At 41.9% G+C, this 12,082-nt stretch overlaps 1 protein-coding gene across 1 annotated transcript in view; it reads right to left on the bottom strand.

The window, feature by feature from the left end:
- TSPAN14 (tetraspanin 14) overlaps positions 1-12,082 on the bottom strand; it is a gene marked incomplete at its 3' end in the record, with an annotated part of 35,576 nt that extends 23,494 nt beyond the window's left edge. Inside the window, exon 1 of the mRNA XM_080348203.1 lies at positions 11,925-12,082. The remainder of the gene's footprint in view (positions 1-11,924) is intronic.

Here is a 12,082-nt window from a genome sequence, read left to right as displayed (position 1 = left end):
CCTAAGGAGTAGACAGTTTTGTTTCCTCATGCCATGGCTCAGCTTCAGCTACTGATCTTTTCAACACATCCAGCTTCACAGATTACATTTAAGAATTTTACTATTATGAGGCATAGGAAAGAAAACCTGTTTAAACCCCACTCTCCTGACATGTTTTTCTATGTCTGCAGCTGAGATAAAACAAGAGAAGGAGCGAACACTTGGGTTTCTGAACTTCATTTCAGTCTCTAGCTCCAAATGAAAATTTATCTTTCTGCGAACAATAGTCATGAGTTAGTCTGAGTCAGTAAGCCTGATGGGTCTTGTGAAGAGAGGGAAAATGGGGGGCACTAGGTAACAACAGCAGAACCCCACTAATCTGCGCAGAGTCCAAGCCTCCATGTGCATCAGTGTGAGCCCGTATTACAGCAACACGCTGGCTGTTAGCACAAACACACTCTGTGCAGGCACATGGAGGCTTCCATCACCATTCTGCCCCCCGCCCCATGAAAAATCAGTATCCTAGCAAGACAGAACCAGCAACTGTAAAATGCTGATACTACTAATAAGAAACATTGCTTTTGCTGCTGCTACCACTACAAAAGACGAGGCAGCAGGTGGCATTTAGCTATCACATCGTTAAATTTCATAAAAATGGGGTTCTACTAGACAAAGCAGCTTAAAATATAATCTGAGTCAGAAAGGCAAGCATAACATTTCAGGACTTAAAATACACAGTATGAAGTCTTACTTTTTGTTAGGTCTCCCTCCCTGGCACTGGGACTTTCACCCAACTGTTCAAGTCCCAACTTCAGAGAAACTATTCACAGGAATAAGAGCATCAAAAGTATCCTTACTGATAATCACCATTCCCTACCTCTTCATTTTGACCACCAGATTGTAAGATATTTCTCCCCACTTCCCCATACAACTGGCAAGATGCCTCAGTCAATACCAATCACAGCATTTTCACAGAATGAAAAAGCAAAATGCTGCCTTTTTTTCTCTGAAATGACAGGAGGTCTAGCACTGCCAGTACTGGTTCCTTGTTGCAAGATGCTGTCCTATAATAGCACGTGGTTCCCCAGACAGATGTTACTTGCTGAAACACCTACCTATATTAAGAGCAGATTTGACTTACTCTCTGCTTATCCTCATCAGGAATCTTTTGGTTCTTTCTTGACAGAGCACCAAAGACCATATGGAGCAATCTAATCACTACTGATGTGGGAATTACATTCCGACATAATTAAAGTGTAGGTACACCTGACTTTTTCCCCTAACCCTACAAACAGACCAGGCAATCCACTCAAGGCCACACAGCCACCTTCCCCATGTTTACGCTAAAAGCAGTCAGGTTTCCTAATGTAGGAGACATCTGTTACCAGTCTAGAAATCTGCTGCATCAGTATTTCATCTAATTTACATCACAAGCTACATAACTATGGTTAGGCAATACTACAAAACACTAGCAAGATTAAAGTAGTATGTGGGCAGTGTAGACTAGTAACTTTCTCTACTGTATTTCAGACAAAGCAAGTCACATTGTGTCAGCTGACAGTGCCCACTCACGACAAGAGGAATTTCTAAAAATTAAATACAAAGCACTGCTGCTTTAGCAGAATATATAATTTTCACCCTGTGTTTACAGCTTCAGTGAGGGGAAAAAATGTAGTCATTCATTAAGAGGCTACTGCCATTTCCAAAGCATTTCTACACCCACAGATTCCACTCTTACCTTCAAAATGCTACAGTAGTGGTATTCATAGTCTATAGATTTTTAACTCTCACAAAACAGAAGCTGTGATACATTAAACAATCTAATTTGGATATACAGGGAGATCCTCACAAGATGTTAAATCTAGAACAAGAACACCAAGAACACTACTGCACATCTCTAGATCTAGGTCCACAAAATTCGGTGAAGCAAATGAATAGTCACTGAGGAGCAAGAAGAATTTAAAATGCTGCAATAGATGCACTTCAACCTATTGTTTGTTTTGCTATGACTACTTAATTTCATTACTCCAACAACATCAAATTTATATTAAAAAAAGCATCAGTTCATTCATTCAAGACACGGTGCTATTAAAAATAATTGTCATATTCTTTGGAGGTGCTCAATCAAAAGGGTTTGTAAGTGTGTGCGAAGTTGAAAGAAAGACTTATCCCTAACCAGGGATAATTCTGAGATTTTTTTCTTAGGACCTTCTGAAAACAGAGCTACTAAGAGGCACCTACAAATTGCTCTTTCCACATACCAGAGAGAAGCTGACTACCAAGGGAGCCTTAATGTGAGTACATCTGGGAGCTGGGCACCAAATCTTCACCTGTAAGGACTGAGCTGGTACAACAAAGGCAAGAAAAACTGGCATGATTTCAAGCTCTTACAGGTTAATCTGTTCCTAGAAACAGAGACAGTAGCCCTGCCAATGATTCAGGAACTCCCTACAAGCATGTGTCATCTTCATATTTGTAATTTTGTCTCCAAGAAACTCTGACTGGGGCCTCACAAAGAAAATACAAGCTTCTCTTAAGGAATACAAGTAGAATGTATTTACTTTTGCTGCAGTCCAGAAGAGCAGAGAAATCCTTGCTCATTCTTAGAGGAAACCTAAGTTTATTCAACAAAAGAGTATTTTGTAACCTAAAAGACTCATGAAGCAAGACAGATATTGCTAATAGGTTATCCCTGTTCTACTAGGAAAAGTAGTGGCAGATAACAGATCTCTGAACTCAACAGAAAACATGACCAGAGCCAGACAGATTTCTTATGATACCATATTCCAGGGCTCTTATTTTTGCAGTGTGCTGAAGACTCAAAGTCCTCAAATTATTTGAAGAGTACTCCAAGCACAAGTTGCTTCAATACAAATTCTACAAAACAATCCCTCTGAGCTGATCCAGTTCCCTACAAAACAGGAAGAGCTTCAAGTTTCAGTGACCAGGTTTTACTCACTACAGCACAAATTGCAAGTTTGGAAAACCTGTAATGAACATACACCAGTATTCCTAAACCCAAAAAGGGAAGCAGTGATTCAGAAGAGCCCCACTGAAGCTCTATAGTTAATTCACATTAAAGTTACACACATGCTTTTGGCCAAGCCACTGCTTTCATGTGGGTGAATACTTGCATCTGAAATGTAATGTAAAAGTACTCTGAACTTAAACTAACATTCAGAATGTAGGAACTTTAAATTCTGAAAAATAATCTATGTGGGCATCAATAAGTGTCATCTTTAAACCTCTTCTGAACTGCCCACTTGACTAATATCACCAATACTGTGGCATAAGGGCTCTGCACCACACAACTGAAATTCAAGGAGCCAATCAAGCTGCCATTCATGGGATATTTTCAGCTCCAGTTATTTCTTCAACTAACAGAAACACACTAAAGGAAGACTTGGAAAAAGGCAATCAGAATTAGGGATAGTCCCCACAGCAATTAAAGAACAGTGACAGAGGACAAGAGCGGCTGGCTCTAACAGTTTCACTTTTCACTGCTCTTCACACAGAAGCTACCAAAAGATACACAGCTGGCTGGCCTTGCTTTCACATGGTAAAGTCTTTCTTCCTACTTAGCTATATAAGCTACTAGTAATGCTAAAAAAAAAATCCACAAAATAAAAGCATCTTCAAAATTTCCATATTTTCTTTTATACAAACTAGTCAGAATGAAAACTAATGACACTGTAGAATGCAGGTATTGAGCATGTAAATTCAAAGAGCAAATATTTTTAGTAATCGACACTACAACTCTACTCAGCTATCCACTGAATTTTACTAAGTTTAAGCTACTTCTGCTCCACTGACCCCAGGTTCACTAAAGTAGTAAGTGAACACCACATAGAGACTCTCTGCTCCAACACAGAGCAGCACTTGACAAAGGCACTGACTGAAAGCCATGGATCTCTTACTCAGTTTAAGGTAAATCTGCTCAAAGTAGCTGACCAAAAATAAAGTGTATGCTCCATATTCTAACTTAAAACGGGAGACAGCACAGGACACAGAAAGAAATGTTACAAGTAAACCATCTCTAAAAGCTGGAATTTTCCAGACATGAACAGAATAGTGAAAGACAGTAGAAGAGAGAAGGATCTTCTTGTAAACTGTCAGGCCCCTCATAAGTATTTAAGAATTGCAGGAAAGAGTAGAGTACAGCACATAGGGCCTTCACTGACCTTATCCTCAGAAGCACTAAGGGATAACCCATGCTCATACAAGTTAAAATGCAGTCAGGTTACACCAGGATAAGCAAACCCAACACTAGATACCATCATCACAGGTCAATGGATGGCTCACTAACATCTTGGGAAAGTCTTAAAAAAAAAAATCTTTCATGCCTACAAAAATTTTAACAAAGCCATTGACCAGTTTTACCTGAATAAGAGCTTGCCTGTGTTTTAACTTATTTAGTATACACAAACCACAAGCTACATTTTCCTTTGACTTTATGGAAAGTCCAGGTATTGTGAAACATGCAGAAGTGTGTCAGTCATTTTAACCAGTTTATTCGCTCTATGGCACAAAGCCTGTTAGAACAAGTAGCCACAACAATCTTAGCTGATCAAAACTCCTCAGCTGCTTTTAACTGTTTTTCATGAGGGCAGATACATACACACTCCCTATAACACCAACAGTAGCACGGCAAAACTCAAGGTCTCAAATTAAAGCAAGCTTGTAATTCGACTTTTTCCTCCTTCCAACAGAAGGTTTTGGAACCCTTACAAAATAAATTATTTGAGGAGCCAGAACTTCCAGTTTAGGGAATAATTTTATCTCTGTTTAGCGATCAGGGAATTTTATTTCTATTTAGTGACTCAACGGTAACAGAACCTACTCCATACACATTGTCTGCTCCTTCCCACATCTCCATACAGACCAAAATGTTTCAAGAACAAAACAGGTCCTCCATTTGCTATACCACTTTATAACACAAAAATAAGTTACAGCTTAAAGACAGGAAACCACAAACTTTCTTTGCTAACAAATCCACTCTTTCTTCAGAGAACATCCTAAACTTTCAGACGTATTGTGGCATTCTTCCATTTCCAGGAATGCCACTTGTTCAAGTCTCCACTTACATTTAAGTCAAAAAGGATGCCCCTTCATTTTCTTTTTTTCATAAGAGAGAAAAACAGGAGACTGATTATAGTCATATACACTCAAGAAGTAAGCATATAATTTGTGGTGGTTTGTTTTGGTGTCTTCTTCCCGCCCCCATCACTTGTCCTGGTTAAGCAATGATGTGGAGCTGAATAAAATAAAAAAACCCTCAGATTTTTCCCCCTTCTCAACCCAAGTAACAGGACCCACACTTTCAAACATCAGAGGAACACTCATTCCAAACGAGGCATCTTTCCAGCACCACAGTACCTACTTATTGGGGGGATGGGGTGCTAATGCATGTTGGGTTTAGGGAGAACACTTCCAAAGCTTGCTTGCTATTGCTGCCCTCCGCCTCATGCAACAACTGTATTCACAACGCACTTAGGAGAACCTTATTTACATGCTGATCAGGACAATCACCAGCTCACAGGCCACAAAAGAAAATAGCTACTTGTGGCCACATAGACAGCTTAATCATTATGTAATTATTCTCCTTACCAAATGACTTTCCGGTAAAGAAACACACTTGTGACTTTCAAAAACCAGCTAGCAGGTAAGCCTCTAACACAGGAAAACAGATATGACACAAGATGGCATTCACCAAACACCTCATGATCTCAACCACTGCCAGCTCTTCAGCAGACTAGATGTCTCAGCCCAAAGACAAAGAAATAAGCCAATGCTTCATGAGACATGGCAGGCAGGTTCACAGAGCACCCTGCACACACTACCACAACACAAGGAAAAAGAACAAAAAAGACAAAAACCAAAGCTGCCCCAGGCTTGCCCAGCCCATGCTTGAATAGCACCAGCCCTTCCCCCAGAACCAATGCTTGTGCAGGTCATGAGAAAACCTCGACCATCTCACTGGAAAAACTCTGCATCCACCCCAGGGGAAGGAGGGAAAACAGGCTTTCCACCTCTCAGGCATATGCCAAGAACAACACAGAGATCAAGGCAGCAAAGGCCATGAAGTGACACTGTCAGAGCTCCTTCCAATGCAGACGTCAGCCTCTGCAATAGCTAACAGCAAATGCGCCAGCAGAATTAGAAGGTGCAGAGGTTAGACACAAACACTTCTTAATCTGTACCTTTAATAAAATGAAAAAAAAATCTCCAGAGGAAAAAAAAAGAGCACACAAAACTACCATCTTAACAGGCTGACAGCATGACTGGGGACACAAGCAGCACAGCTCAGAAAAGAGAGCTGAGCACCACCCTCCCTTCTCGATTGTCTCAGCTGGACAAGGTCTTCCAGCTGAACTCTCTTCTGCTCTGCAGATGCAAACCACTGCTATGACTTCTTCAGCCAAATACCCTTTGCAACACCAGCACGCTGTACACTTTGCAAAGAAAGCCACTTTGTTGTCTTATGAAAGTAATTTCACTAACTGCCTATTAGTTTCAAGTCAGACAACTTTTGTAGATCAACTTTCCTTCTCCACAGGTTTGCCACACAGTCAAATTTAAGTAACTGAATACTTAGAGCAGGGTAGAAAGCTTTGCTGTTTTCTAGCCCTTATTATATGCAGCTATGCTACTGCATTCATATTCTACACAACATGAAGTACTTCCCTGAGCACCATTTAATAACAAATTGTTGAGGGAAAAGAAATGGGCACCGAGAGAATCAGCTCCTTATCCTGGCAGCCGGAAGCCTGCTGTTGCAAAAGAGACTGAAGTCCAGAATCTCAGGTGTCTTCCTTCAGATGCAAGTTACTTGAGGCTATTCCCTTTGTCTTCTATTCCAGGAGTTTCTAGATGTCACTGCTCATGTTTCAGCACTGATTTTATAGCCTGAAGCAAGAGTAGACAGCTCTCAAAGTAGAACAAATCATGCTTTTTTGAAATATTACAATTCACAGCATTCAGCTGCCTCTGAATACTGGGCTTCCTACTGCTTCCTGTAGCTGCAACTGCAGCAACCAGAAACTGCCTTGTTACCTCCAAGTCCATTAATTACGTAGAGAAAACACCTTTCCAGAGAGACTGAATTATCAATTATTTATTGTCGGAGCAGGAAAGAGAAACCTTGAAAACAGGAGAAGAGATTTCTGGAAAGGGCTGTTTGGCCACATAAACAAATTTGGGTTTGTACACTAGCAACCTGTCAGAAACAGAATGGAAACACCAAAATAAAAAAACTCATTAAAAAAGCCAAAGCTTATAGGCACACGCAAGCTCAGTAAATGCCTGAGCATACCAGTGCTAAAGGAAGAGCCGCAACTACATCAGAGGCTGCACATGGAAGACTTCTACCAGTCTGTTATAAATACCTGCTCGCTAGACTGGGAGCATAAAACAGAAAAGCTCTGTTGCAATACCAGGACAACATTCAGCAACACTTGCTGCAAAGAACAAGAGGAAGTAAAGCTCTGTTTACTACACCTTTGCCCTCTACATTCAGGTTCAGATTAAGGATGAAGACAGCCCTAAGATTTTCAGCTTTTGCACAGACTTCTAAAGACTAGGACACTAAAACAGCTCTCAGATGAAACGCATGCAAGTAGGCACTCTGAATAAGAACAGAAATTCATTCACTCACACATTTCATGAACAAGCTTTACTACAAGGAAAGGGATAAAATACTGTTGCTTTACTCCCAAAAAGCAACAGAGACAGGATGCACTGAAGAAGTAGTGCTGGTCTCCCCTTCCAAACAGGGGTCAAGGCACACTTTGAACAAGAAAATTAATTTCTTATTCTGTCAATATTTGACAACCACCATTTTCTGCAGGTTAAATCCTTTGCTGTAACCCTCACCTGTGATATGACTAAACAGGCAAATTTACCTAACAATGATTTTTCAGCTCACTGACCATATTGAAACAGGTTTTGTTTAGTCATCCAGGATAAAGAGAAGCTGTTTTACAATGCAAAAAAAAAAAAAAAATCAAATACAAGACATTCAACTATATTTAAGTAATTAAATTGTGGCTGTTTTCAAAATGAAGTCACCTGAATCTAGTAGCTTCAGTTTTTTACCCTTTTTTTTTACTGCTAGATTAAAAATCAGATCTCAGCCTTTCGGGGGGGGGGGGGGGGGGGGGGGTGGCTCAAACTATTATACTTTAAAACCCACATGTATCTAAGCCTGATGAGCTTGAGTCTGATCATCTCTGACATCATTCTTAGCCTTTCCTTTATCAGATGTTTTAGACTGAGCATGAGCCAAAGGGTCAAGGTGAAGGATCCGGTTCCTGCCCAAGCTGCCCATCGATACCCTCACACAAGCTTCCAACACCACAGTTCCAGAAGAGCCATCGATTTTAGGACTGTGCAATAGTAGCGGGGAAGACACATGACCATCCTTTGGACATACAATCAGCAGCCACCTGCAAAAGAACCACTTCTTAATTCCCCTTTAGCAACAGCCTGCAACATTTACTCAGAACTAGAGAAAACTCTTGTTTGAGGATTCGATATACTTGATCTTAGTTACTTCAGTGAAAGGGCTTGAAACAACATGAGAACTGTAGCATGTTCATGGATTTTGCGAATTGCAGTCTGTTAGCCTTGGAAATGCATCACAGATGCCAAAGTACAAAAGTCTGTTCTACCAGAAACAGGAAGTTCTGACCCAGGAAGCCACAGTGCAAAGCAGCATGGCACAAAAAGCCCACAAGTAAAGACATTCTCGACTCACATGTGAGGCACTAAGTGTCTCCTTTGTCTGATGTCTGAAACCCACATATTTCTCCACACCCCATTCAAGCAGCATTTGTTTTTGCAAAAGCAGAAACTTACAGAAAGGGACAATCCATAGGAACAGTTTTGACAATAGCTCTATGAAGTCCACTTCCCCTCACACACACCTCAATAGCATTTCCAATTTAACACAGTGAGATTAGAACAAGAGTTCAATTTATTCACACTCAGCAGTGTTCAAACTGTGCCACACCTAATACATGATGGGAAATGTGATAGAAGACTGAGCATTAATTGGAGGAGATTGTCAGGAGAAAAACTCCCCCCCTACCCCTTTTTTTCCAAACATCCATTTACAGGTAATGGCCACACATCAGATCTTCATCAATTAAGTATAACTACCCTCTAAGAAACTCAGAGGTCAGCCTCAAGACAAAACAACCTATAGGGGATCAAAAAACTTACTCTTCAGTTGTTTCATTAGAAGTTAATCTACAATTTAAACTTCTTCATCTGGATTATCTAGACATTCACATCCCACACATGATCAAATTCATAACACATCATGTCAACAACTTTCTTGCTATATTTAAGAGAAAAAAAGTCACATCTTCAATACCACGGAAAGTGCCCCAATTAGACTGCATTTCAGGGCTTAGAGCAAGAGCTTTTTATGATCCTTTCATTAAGTACTCCAAGGCCTAAATCTAGCAAAAGGTAGCCCAGAACATACCCAATTTCAGTCCTGTCAGGTACGTTACCTACATGAAAGCTCTTGCACAGCCATCACTTCTAACACAGTGCTCACAAAATATATTTTTTTCCTTTCTTTTCTGCACCTATGTCCCTCCAACCCATCCCACAAGGGGGAAGGGAAGAGAGGAAAGAGGCTTTAAACAGGAAAACAGCATAAACCAAATTATTCTGCAATGCACTAAATGCCAGGCAAAGCCTATGCCCACAGACAAGAACAAGACTCAAGTGCGACTTCTTCTGATATGGTCATCTTACCTGGGGAGTAGAAACAACGCTTTTACACAAAGGAAGATACAAAGGGAGCTAACTGAATCAACTTACACTAAATAAAAATCACACAGAGCACATAACAGAGAAGAACAACTTCCAGTGATTTTGATTTAGTTCTAGGCCTTACCTTTAGCAAGGTTTCATCCATCTATCAGCAAGGTCAATAAAAATAAAGCAAAAAGTCACCCGCAAAACAAATTTGCACATCGTTTTTCAACACTATCATAAATGCATTTGCAAACTTTCAGAAAGCTATTTCTGAAAACTGCTGTTTCAGTGGCATTGTAATTTTGAACATGAAGCTAAGGACAAGCAACATCACAATGTTCATCCTTCCCCACCCCGCAAAAACAGAGCTAAAAAGAAGTATATCACCTAAAAGTACCTTCTTCAAGTGTAATTAGCCAGAGGATAAAGAACACCATTTTGACAAGTGTATTTGATTTGTTTAAAAAACACAAACAAAAACTGCAAAGTAATTTCCCCCCCAGCTCATTCCTACTTCACACCAATGACTAGAAGTCCCACCTGACCCCTTCTCTTCTCACACAATGCCTCCATCAAGCAGATAGTGGGATATATCCATATGCCAAATATATACCCATCCATACCCAAGCATTTAAAGTTTCACACATTTATTGTAACTATAAAGTGGCTCAGGAAGTCATAAGAGCACATGAGTACTGATGCCTAACTCACCGATGGCAACAGCTAGAGAGAAGATCGTCACCTCACAGAATATTTATGAACAAGATATACCCTGTACTTCCATTCTCTAGGAGCTGGAGTATTTAAGCCAGAGCTTCAGGTCACAAGCTTTATGTCTCTATTTAAAAAAAAAATAAAAATAAAAAAAATCCTACTCTGCCAGTTATCTTAAAATATCCTGCCCTCCACCACCACCTTTGATGACCTGCTAAGGAAAGGAAAACCCAACGCGAGTAACTTATTTTTACAGTGATTTGTTTATTCAGAAAGGCTCGAAATGAAACCACTAAGTCTACATGGAGTGTGTGAGATAAAGTCAGACATATGCTTAACAGTCTTATGCAGATACTCTGCAAGTGTAAAACTGGCTTGTTCTATAGACACACACAAAAAAAGCCAGTACGGAAGTTAGATAAGAACAACACCATGGGTCCTGCATAATACCAAGATTTTTCCAGCTTAGCTTAAACCTTCTCCCTAGAAATACAGAAGGGCTAGTCCTTTCCTTAAAAAAATCACAAAGAGAAAACAAACAAACACACACAAAAACCAACAACCACCCCACACGTTTGCCACTTGAACCACGCATAATGCATTTTACTTGAACTCTCCTCATAGGGTCTCCATGCAGCAGCTTCTCAGCATTGCTCTGTAGCAGTCACCGACCAGAAATAAAAGATTCACCTGAAACTACACAGACAACCAGGTAAAAGGTAACTGACCCAACGAGAAGTGGTTATGTGTCAATGATGCAAACACCCACCCCAGCACCCCACAGGAGCCGAAACAGGCAAAAAGAGCAGCATGCCCTCCGCTTCGGCAGGGTGTCAGAGAGCTCCCTCGCTAACATACATTTCAAGCAATTAAAATAATCAAAGAAAAAAACGTCCCAGGCCTCGATCCTCGCACACACACACAGGGAAGTTGCTTCTGCCAACAGCAACGCCTGGGCTGAGGGCAGGGGCTGGAGCAACCGGTGCTACAGCGGAGCAAGGAGCAGCCAAACGCCGCCCTGCGGCTGCAGCACCCCGAAACGCCTTTTTCTAAAGAAAAAAAGAAAAAAAAAAAAGTATTTTTTCCTTGTGGCACCTCACCCAACGAACCAACTTTGCGTGAACTCCCAAAGGAAACCTCGCCCGGCCTCCCCGGCTTCCTTTAATGGCCAAGGACAATGGCAGCGGCTCGCCAGGGCCCCGCGCTTTCGGGAAGCTCACGCAGCCTGGGAGCTCCTACCCGCCCTGAGGGGCGGCAGCCGGGCAGCGCTCGCTCCCACCCGGTTCAATAGCTGCAGGGGATGTGCAGGGACGAGCCGTTCTCCTGGGGAGGTCAATATTCCGGCGCTTAAAGCCGGGGGGGGGAAAGGGGCATTCCGAATGGCGGGGACGCAGCGCGACCCCCGAGGCAGACGGCCGTGAGGGATGCCCGGGCCGGCGGCGGGGCGGGCGGAGACTCACCGGGGGCAGCAGCCTGCTCGCCAAGTTTCGCCAAGTTGGGAGGAGGGCGAGGCAGCGGCCGGCGTACTCGGGGATCCCTGCGCTGCCTCGGCTAGTCCATGGACATGGCTCGGCGGCGCTCCCGGGCCTCCTCCGCCTTAGCACGGCCGCTCACCGGC

Source organism: Nesoenas mayeri (genome assembly GCF_963082525.1).
Source record: "Nesoenas mayeri genome assembly, chromosome: 7".
Taxonomy (NCBI): Eukaryota; Metazoa; Chordata; class Aves; order Columbiformes; family Columbidae; genus Nesoenas; species Nesoenas mayeri.
This window is presented reverse-complemented; position numbering and strand designations above follow the sequence as displayed.